We start from the raw sequence: 10,834 nt of genomic DNA on the forward strand, positions 1-10,834 counted from the left end.
CTATAGTAGCCCAGCATCTAATAAGAACACAAGAGGATGGCCCATCTAGTACAGCATCCTCTTTTCACACTGGCCAGCCAGATGACCATTACGAAAAGCCTGCAAGCAAAGACTCGAACACAACAGCAACTCTGCCCTGCTGTGGTTTCCAGCATCTGGTCTCCTTCATTTTGCCTCCAACACGTATGCCAAGGCCTTAAACGTTTGCTGTTAAAATAAGAACATATCCACGGGATCTCCCAAATGCGGCATCTCTGTGTCAGGGATGGGGAAGGCAGACACACAGCTGGATTGGCTTCTTAGACAGCCAATGCATGAGGGAAGCAAGAGTGCACTTGTTCACCCGAAACCCTGCAGGAAGAAGAGTGGATCTCCCATTTCAGTCAGCTAGTGCACAACGGGGCAAGGTTTCAATCCTGCTTGGTTGCTATCTCCCTGCATTGGCAGCTGAACGCATCGGCCCGCAGTGGGGAGGGAGAAGTAAATGTTGTTGTTGTTTTTACTTATTTATCTAGTTAATGTATTTATATCCCACCTTTCCTGCAAGCTGGGATTCAAGGTGGCTTTCAACATTTATAAAATACAAAGGAAAAAGAAACCTTGTTAAAAACAATAATTAAAATACATCAGAACATGTTAAGACTAGCCATTAAAATACCATTTTGCTCTGTAGCAGCCCAGTGATCAGCAGTGTCGGCACCTTAGTTTCCGAGGGCCTGTCTGAATGGGAAGGTCTTAGCCTGCCAGCAGAAAGATAACTAAGAGCAGGCTTCCTCAACCTCGGCCCTCCAGATGTTTTTTGGCCTACGACTCCCATGATCCCTAGCTAGCAGGACCAGTGGTCAGGCATGATGGGAACTGTAGTCTCAAAACATCTGGGAGGGCCGAGGTTGAGGAAGCCTAAGAGGATCCGGCCCATTGGGCCAGACGATTCCCTACCTGTACTCTATGTGGAATGGCCAGGCCATTGGGCCTCAATAGATGTGTTTCTCATGAGGGCCAGGAGTGGCTCGTCTGTTCAGTGAGTGGGGCATTGCCCCACCAATCTCCCCCTGGCTGCCTACATTCTCACAGCCAGTTCAGAGGGTGGTGCTGCCTCACCTCTGCTCAGAAAACAGCTGCCTTCTGCCCTCCTCAAATGCCATCCAGCTGCAGCCATTCCATCAGTCTCCCGCATCTGTTTCCATCCCAGCTTGCTGTTATAAAACTGTGACTTTAAATAAGTGGTGCCCAAGCATATTTTTGCTTCCTCCCTCCCTTTTCCTTCTGTGTTATGCCATTTTTGCACACCTAAGGGCAGGAACTGTCTTATTACTTCGCTTTGCAAACCACTTTGAGGGTCTTTAGGACTAAAGAGCAGAGTAAAATGCTTTAAATAAACCGACTCTAGCCTGGAGTTTGTGACATTTCCAGAGGAGCTTCCTGATATATAAATGAATCTCTGCTTCTTCTGGGCTCCTCATGCATTCATGACATTGTTAAATGCCAGCCCATATCCACTCCCATTTAATCTGGATTTACCCTTTCTAGAGTGAAATCCGATCAGTTAAAAAAAAATGGTTGCCAATGACCCATTTGCAATATCTGAGTGACCCATTTGCAATATTAAGCCCCCATCTCGAAGCACTCCTGAGAGAGCTGTATCTGATCAGATTTAGAATAGATCAAGTTTGGAGAAACTCTTCCGTGTTTAAAGTTTAACGGAGGCTCTCCTTCCAATCGTATCCTGGAATCTCTTGCTCATCTGCAGAACACAACATAATCAACCTCTTCCACTATGGGAGTGCAAGAAAGAAAGAAAGAAAGAAAGAAAGAAAGAAAGAAAGAAAGAAAGAAAGAAAGAAAGAAAGAAAGAAAGAAAGAAGAATTCTAAACCTGCACACACTGTGCGAATGATGTAATTATGTGCATATATTTGCTTAAGTTTCTCTAAGTCAGTTTTTGCAAGCCACAGGGGAAACTGTGGAGGAGTCTGAGGCCACTGTGACGTTGAACTACTGCTCAGCCCCTCCCTCTGGACTCCCTCTTATCCTTGTTTTTTCAAGCTTATATTTGTAGCCATAACAACCAGACACTTTGTGTGCGTTTTATGGTTTTATTTTTAGTGGAAGCCGAAATTCTCAGGATGGTGATGACCGTGCACACTGTAAGATCCTGGAGAGACGAGCTCCAGACACCCCTTTTAAATGTTTTCTTGATTTATTGTGTTTATTTACGATCAGGGAGGTTACATGGTCCAGCCTTCAATACAAAAGTTTGGTGTCAGCCACGTGGCTTCATTTCCAGTCAGCGCATGTCTCATAGGTTCTTGAAGGAATCCTGGAGTTTTGTATACCACAAGCTACAACTAATCCAGAATGCGGCAGCTAGACTGGTGACTGGGAGCGGCCAGCAAGACCATATAACACAGGTCCTGAAAGACCTGCATTGGCTCCCAGAACGTTTCTGAGCACATTTCGAAGTGTTGGTGGTGCTGACCTTTAAAGCCCTACACGGCCTCAGCCCAATATACTTGAAGGAGCGTCTCCACCCCCATCGTTCTGCCCAGACACTGAGGCCCAGCTCCGAGGGCCTTCTGGCGGTTCCCTCACTGCAAGAAGTGAGGTAACAGGGAACCAGGCAGAGGGCCTTTTCGGTAGTGGTGCCCACCCTGTGGAACGCCCTCCCATCAGATGTCAAAGAAATAAACAACTATCTGACTTTTAGAAGACATCTGAAGGCAGCCCTGTTTAGGGAAGTTTTTAATGTTTGATGTTTTATCATGTTTTTCATATTCTGTTAGGAGCTGCCCAGAGTGGTTGGGGAAATCCAGCCAGATGGGTGGGGTATGTATGTATGTATAAATAATAATAATAAAATGTTTGGTTGGGGTGTGTGTGCGAGTCCTGCTTTTGTGGCCATAATGTGGTAATATCCGGGAAGCATCATAGAACAACGAATAAAGCAGAATGATGTGTATGGATGGTCCATTACAAATCCACTACAAACACAATTATTATTTTTGTTCTTTGTTTATTATTATTTTACTAGTGTCATTCAGCCCGTTGAGTAAGCGGGCGCTAGAACGTATGACAATTCTTATTTTGTTTCGGGCAGGGGGGAGGCGGCAATCAGAGGTGAGAAATGCGGGGGGGGGCTCCAATCGCAAGTTCAGCCTCGGCTACGGAGCTGCGTTCTTCTTTGTTTGCAGCGCTCCCTCCCACTTCTTGGTGGGGTGGGAGGAAGAGAAAAAGATAGAAAGGAACCCAAGAAGTCCCGCCTTCGGAAAACCGTGTTGCCCCTCTTCACTTTTCCTGCATCTTCGGCTCTGCCCCCCCCCGATGCGCTACAGCTCGGGGAAGCAGTCAGGGAGACGGCAACAGCCCGCAGCTTCCCGGGCGCCCAGGAGAAGGCTGCGATTCGGCCTCTTTCGGCGGCGGCGGCGGCAAAGGAAGCAGCCTCCTCCTGGCGCAGTGAGGCGCTTGTCCAACTGGGAGCGGCGGTTGGCAGAGGGGGGTGGGGTGGGGAGAGTGTGTGTGTGTGTGTGTGTGCAGTCTCTGCGTCCAATCCCTGTGTCCGTGGGGCACATGCGCAGTAGCGCAAACCCAGGGACACAGGGAATACTGGGCGCAGAGACACTTGCACTTTATTATATAGGATTACATTTATATGTAATATAATGGTGTACACCATTCTCCTTCTCTCTACAGTGGTACCTCGGGTTAAGAACTTAATTCATTCTGGAGGTCCGTTTTTAACCTGAGGTACCACTTTAGCTAATGGGGCCTCCCGTTGCCGCCGCGGCGCAATTTCTGTTCTCATCCTGAAGCAAAGTTCTTAACCCGAGGTACTATTTCTGGGTTAGCAGAGTCTGTAACCTGAAGTGTCTGTAACCTGAAGCGTCTGTAACCCAAGATACCGCTGTATTTGGGTTAGGCTGAGAGGCAGTGACTGACCCCCAAGGTCGCCCAGTGAGCTTCATGGCTAAGCAGGAATGTGAACTCTGGTCTCCAAGTTCCTAGTCTGGCGCTCTAACCACTACACCACATTGGATCTTATTATTGCATCCATGACATGCTGCAGAATGCTCCCTCTGCCCACCATCGGCCTCGGGCTAGCTGGGCGTGAAAGGAGTTGTAGTTCAAAACTTATGGAGGGCACCAAGCAAGCAAAGTACTGCTGCGAACGGTTGGCTATCTTGCTTTTGCTTCCTCCGACCTGCCCCACAACGTTCCAGAGTGTTTGGATCAAGGATCTTCATTCATCACACCCTCCAGCAAAAAGATTCCCTCCCCTCTTTTTCATCCCACTCTTCTCCCAGCCACAGGCTTCTCTAATTGCTGCACAAGGCAGAGAAATGTGGAGATGTGAGCTGGCAAGCAGCAAAACGGCTTGTGTTGGCACCATTTCCTGCCCGATGGCTGCAAAAACTAAGTACACCCCTCTTAGCTGCCAAGGAAAGGGCGGGGAGCTCCAATGCAAGCTGGAACACAGGCTGGATCCATCACAGAAGAAGCCCCGATCTCTTGGGGCTCCTTGCTTGCTTTGTTGCTGCTGAAATGGCATGATCCTGTAAAAAAACAAAACTTTACAGGGATCCTAGAAAGGAGAAGGGGTGGCAAATGCAATTCAGCAGAAGTGAATGTAAGAACATAAGCAGAGCCTGCTGGGTATCAGGCCAATGGCCCAACTAGTCCAGCATCCTTTTCTCACAGCGGCCAACCAGATGCCTGCAGGAAACCAGCAAGCAGGATCCGAGCACAGGAACAATTCCTCCTCCTGTGGTTTCCAGCAGCTGGTGTTCAGGAGCATTGCTGCCTCCGACTGTGAAGGCAGAGCATGGCTATCACACCTAGTAGCCATGGATAGCATTACCCTGCATGAATCTGCATCTGCACTGCTGGGGGTCAGACCAGAGAAGGGATATTGGGTTCACTGTCGTGGACAACTCAGTGAAATCCTCAACCCAGTATGTGGCAGCTGTGAAAAAGAGCAAATTGCATGCCGGCGATCAAGGAATAAGTATCTTACAATCCTTAACTGTGTGAGAGGAAATGCCCTCTCCCCTTATTTCCCATCACTAGACTTCCCCAGTTGTTTTATTTGTTTTAATTATTTTTCATCATAAAAATGAGGTAACATGACAGTAGTTTGTTAAATTATGCCTGGCATGAAGAAAGTGAAGGGAGAAAAGCTTTTCTCCCTCTCTCACAATGCTAAAACTGGTGGACATCCCAGAAAGCTAAATGCTGGAAAGATAAAAGAAAGTTCTTTTTTATGCAGCACATAAACTATGGAACTCTCTCCTGCAGGAGACAGTGATGGCCGCCCATTTTGAAGGCTTTAAAAGAGGACAATCAAGCAGTTTAAACGTTTTATTAAACAAACAAACAAGATAGTGCTGCACTGTGTGGTCCAAGAGATGTACCCCAGAAATATTAGAAGGGGGGTGTTTGGCTTTGTTCAGGGGCCCTAGTAAATTTGAGCACTCTGTAAGCAGTGAGCAGCCTTCATTCATGGCTGCTTCCCTCCCTCTGCAAACCCTCCCCCCCAGTTTCTCTTTTTGGGGGGAAATAAGACGTGAGTTTAAAAATAAAGCAGTCCCAGCCCCTCCCCTGAAGAGCTGGTCACCGGCAGTGACTCAGAGGCTTCTTTTTTTGGTCTGCTGGCTCTTTGAGGTGGTTTCCTTAGTGACAAGAGGGAAACCCCAAAGCATCTGGTTTTCGATATGCCACATCACATGTCTCCTGAGCACAGTGTCATGCGCTTGGGGAAGACGGGGAGGGGGGGCCACACAAGCACATTCAGCGAAACTCCATTTAATACTTTTTCACCAGTAAGGATGGAAGGACTCATCAGTTTTGGCTTCTCTCAGTTCCCCATCTTTCCCATCTTAAATTCACTTCTCCACACCTCTGCATCAGCTTGCAATTAAAGAAATGAAGTTCCTATGAAAATTCTTCAGAGTTGGAGAGCAGTTTTCTCCTAATGAACATATCATCGAATGTGTTCCCCCCCAATGTACACATTTGTGCAAATCAGTTCCTACAGAATTTATTTTGAAATGTGATTTTTGACTATTTATTTCTATGCACACTTTACCATGGTAGGTGTATTTTTGTATATATTACTTGTCTAGAGAGCTGCAAAATTAAAGAGACTGTGAATTTCAGAGGATGGCTGTGCTTCGGTCTGCATATTGTTTTGGAAAGTGTGCATTTATGTAGCATCCTGAGATCTTTGGATAAAGGGTGGTATATTAATATTAATTTTAATACTACTACTACTACTACTACTACTACTAATAATAATAATACCGGTAATAATAATAATTCCATATTTAAATATGAACTGAATCAAATTTCTTCTCCATCCCTCGTTAAACGTAACCATCAGGGATGGCACAGGAGATATGGTGAATGAATGGGGGATGCCACCTCCAGCACCCCCAAGTCACAGTGCACAATGCCCAAATTCAATCAAAGCACAGTACCATTGGCTACTAGCCATGATGGCCATGTTCTGCCTCTACTGATGGAGGCAGCATGCCTCTCAATACCAGTTGCAGTGGGATCATAGGTGGCGAGGAGACTGTTGCACTCAGGTCCTGCTTGCAGACTCCCCAGAAATGGCATCTAGTGCACCACTGTGAGAACAGAGAGCTGGACACGATGGGCCTTTGGCTGGATCCAGCAACCAGGCTCTTCATATGTTCTTATTACTAACAACTGGCTGCCCTTTCATGACACTCCAAAAACAGCTGCCGGAGACAGCAGCCTCAGTCTGCAGGGAGCTTCCCTGGAGCAGCGCAAGAGCGCTACTATGTGCAAACAGTGCAGTAAGTGGTTTGCACATGCTACTTTACAGTGCCGTGCTCTGACTGCCCCAAATTGCTCATTTGCTACAGAGGAGCAAATCTATGACTTGATCATGTGCTCCGCAAAGGCAAGGAAGCCAGAACTTATTTGTTCAGGACGATGTCACTGTACCAGATCTGAGATGATATAGATATAGTTATAGACGATATAGATACAGTATATAGATATATAGATATAGATTCAGCAGTTTGATGCAGTAGCACAAAAAGTCATGCAATTCTAAGCTGTCCCAACAGAAATATAGTGTCCCAATCAAGGGACATAATAAAGGTAAATGTAAAGGGACCCCTGACCATTAGGTCCAGTCATGACCGACTCTGGGGTTGCAGCGCTCATCTCGCATTATTGGCCGAGGGAGCCGGCATATAGCTTCCAGGTCATGTGGCCAGCATGACAAAGTCGCTTCTGGCAAACCAGACCAGCACATGGAAACGCCGTTTACCTTCCCGCTATAGCGGTTCCTATTTATCTACTTGCATTTTGATGTGCTTTCAAACTGCTAGGTTGGCAGGAGCTGGGACCGAGCAACGGGAGCTCACCCCGTCACAGGGATTCGAACCGCCAACCTTCTGATCAGCAAGCCCTAGGCTCAGTGGTTTAGCCCACAGCGCCACCTGGGTCCCCCAAGGGACATAGTCCTGCTCTATTCTGCCTTGGTCAGAACACACCTGGAATACTATGTATTTAAGAAGGATGTTGACAAGCTGGAAGGTGTGCAGAGGAGGGTGGCCAAGATGATCAAGGGTCTGGAAAACAAGTCTTATAAGGAAGGGTTCAGTCGGTTGAGTGAGTTGGGTATGTTTAGCCTGGGGAAGAGGAAAGTGAGGGGAGATATGATAGTTATCTTCAAATATCTCAAGGGCTGTCACATGGAAGATGGAGCAAGCTTGTCTTCTGTGCTTCAGAAGGGAGAACCTGAACCCATATTCAAATTACAAGAAAGGAGATTCCGACTCAGCATTAGGAAGAGCTTTCTGATGGCAAGAGCTGCTTGGCAGTTGAACAGGCTCCCTTGGAAGGTGGTAGACTCTCCTTCCTTGGAGGTTTTTAAACCAAGGTTGGTTTAATCCCCTGCAGGGATTCTTTAGTTTTGATTCCTGCACTGCAGGGGGTTCAACTGGATGGTCCTTGGGGGGTCTTCCAAATCTACAGTTCTGTGATTCTACTGTTTTTATATCTGTTGTGGTTTTTAATTGTTTTTATATATGCAATATGTTTGCCTCAAAGGCCCAAATGTCTTGGGCTGGCCCTGAAGGGAACCTCTGATCAGCCACCCGCACAGCCAACCCCTTCAATCCATATCAGGCAATTCTATCACCAAACTACACGAAAAGGCAAGTTTTGCACTGCAAGCCCAGACTTGCGTGCGAAATCAGTACATGTGCTTCATTCATCCCCTTTCCCTGCTGATTTATGCTGCCGATTGCCTGTACTATTTTCTCAAGAAAAAAAGGTGAAAGATCAGAACTTCTGCCACATGTCTGGCTGACTTGAAATGCAGCTTCCTCCCCATTGCCATCCACTTTATAGGGTTGCCATATTTCAACCGAAAAGTTGTTAAGCTTTTTTTTTTTTTTTTTTTGCAAAACCGTTTCTGAGAGTATCAAGGTGATGGTCATACACAGCTTTAACCTCTAATGCTTCTCTACAGTGGTACCTCGACTTACGAATTTAATGCATTCCGAACGCACAATCATAAGTCGAAAAAATCCATAAGTCGAATCCCATAGGAATGCATTGGGAGAAAAAACCCTATCTAAAAATTCGCAAGTCGAAAAAAATCCTAGCTAAACCGTATCCAAGATGGCGGACAGAGCTCCGTTCGTAAGTCAAAACATTTGTAAGTTGAGTCATTTGTAAGTCGAGGTACCACTGTACTGGGAAGGTTAAGAAACTCAGGGAGGGAAAGGCTCCCAATGGCCACATTTGCACCATCCATTAAAAGCACTATGATACCACTTTTAAACAGTAATGGCTTCCCAAAAAGGATTCTGGGAGCTGCAGTTTGTAAAAGGATGTAGAGAGTTGGTAAGAGGCCCCTGTTCCCTTCCCAACACTAGGATTCCCAGAGTTCTTTGTGAAGAGGGATTGATTGCTAAGCCACTCTGGAAATTGTAGCTCCATGAGGGCAAACTGCAGCACCTAGGATTCTTTGAGGGAGCCATGACTGCATACCCTCCAGCATTTCTCCAATAAAAATAGGAACGTCCTATTCCATAATAATAATTTCATTATTTCATTATTTATACCTTGCCCATCTGACTGGGTTGCCTGAGCCACTCTGGGCAGCTTTCTGTCTTGCCAGAGTGGTGCATGCTCTAGTTATCGCTCACTTGGACTACTGCAATGCGTTCTATGTGGGGCTACCTTTGAAGGTGACCCAGAAACTACAACTAATCCAGAATGAGGCAGTTAGACTGGTGACTGGGAGTGGCCACCGAGACCACATAACACCGGTCTTGAAAGACCTACATTGGCTCCTAGTACGTTTCGGAGCACAATTCAAAGTGTTGGTGCTGACCTTTAAAGCCCTAAACGGCCTTGGTCCAGTATACCTGAAGGAGTGTCTTCACCCCCATCATTCTGCCCGGACACTGAGGTCCAGTGCCGAGGGCCTTCTGGCGGTTCCCTCGCTGCGAGAAGCCAAGTTACAGGGAACCAGGCAGAGGGCCTTCTCGGTAGTGGCACCCGCCCTGTGGAATGCCCTCTCACCAGATGTCAAAGAGAAAAACAACTACCAGACTTTTAGAAGACATCTGAAGGCAGCCCTGTTTAGGGAAGCTTTTAATGTTTAATAGATTATTGTATTTTAATAGTCTGTTGGAAGCTGCTCGAGTGGCTGGGGAAACCCAGCCAGATGGGTGGGGTATAAATAAATAAATAAATAAATAAATAAATAAATAAATAAATTGTTGTTGTTGTTGTTGTTGTTGTTGTTGTTGTTGTTGTTGTAACAACACACACACACACACTTTTTTTAAAAAAAAAATCCCTATACAGTGTTGCCTTCAGATGTCTTGTAAAAGTTCTACAGTTACTTATCTCAAAATAGGAAACACCCCCCCCCCTAATTCTCAAACACACAATCACAGACAGTGCCTGGTTGCAAAAGAGAGGAATACCACCATCTAGTGGTGAGTAATGGTTTTAAAAAGAAACAAAATACCACTGACACAAGTTAACTCAATGCCTTTTCTTTGGACCAACAACCTGTTTCCAACATAGTATGGGAGCATTCAGGTCACACAGAGCTCGCTGTTGTGCTGCATGTTGTAAAATACAAACTCCCAAAAATCAAGGGTAAGGGAATTTTTCAGGACAAGGTATGCTGTCCTTGACAAACATAGTCTGGATTGTCCTATGCCAATGTCTCAGTATAGTCCTACCAGGTCTTGAGAGTCTGAATGGGCTTCCTGTGGAGGACATCATAGATTGGAGATGTTCTCACTCTGCCACTCTGGGTTCCTCATGGCATTCACTGCTGCAGGGAACAACTCAGTCCCTGACCGGCCCAAATCAATGAGAGCAAGAGGAGAAAAGATGAGAGGAATCGGGTAGAGATAAGAGGCGCCTCAGGTCAGGAGGCTACACTCAAAGGAGGTTATTATCTGCATGCCTGATTTGAAATCATCAGCCACACCTTTGGCTATGGGGTATTCTCATTTCAGTTGATCATGTTAGGAAGAAGTTAGCTCAGCCTTCTGCAACCTGGTGCCATCCAGATGTCTGGGGCATGCCGTGCTGGATGAGGCTGATGGGACTTGTAGTGCAAAACATCTGGCTGTGGAAGACTGAGGTGGCTTATTCCCCCACACAGTTGCCTGATAATTCTCACAAGGCCAGAGGTCCCCAGGAGCATGCTCATAGACAGCATTTGCCCTCCTGGGAGTCTGGATCGGAGACAGCTTAGTAAGAGGGCAACCCCAGAGGAGCCCCAGAGGCATAGCTGCCAAGTTTTCCCTTTTCTCGCGAGGAAG

Source organism: Zootoca vivipara, chromosome 16, assembly GCF_965207765.1.
Source record: "Zootoca vivipara chromosome 16, rZooViv2.hap1.1, whole genome shotgun sequence".
NCBI lineage: Eukaryota > Metazoa > Chordata > Lepidosauria > Squamata > Lacertidae > Zootoca > Zootoca vivipara.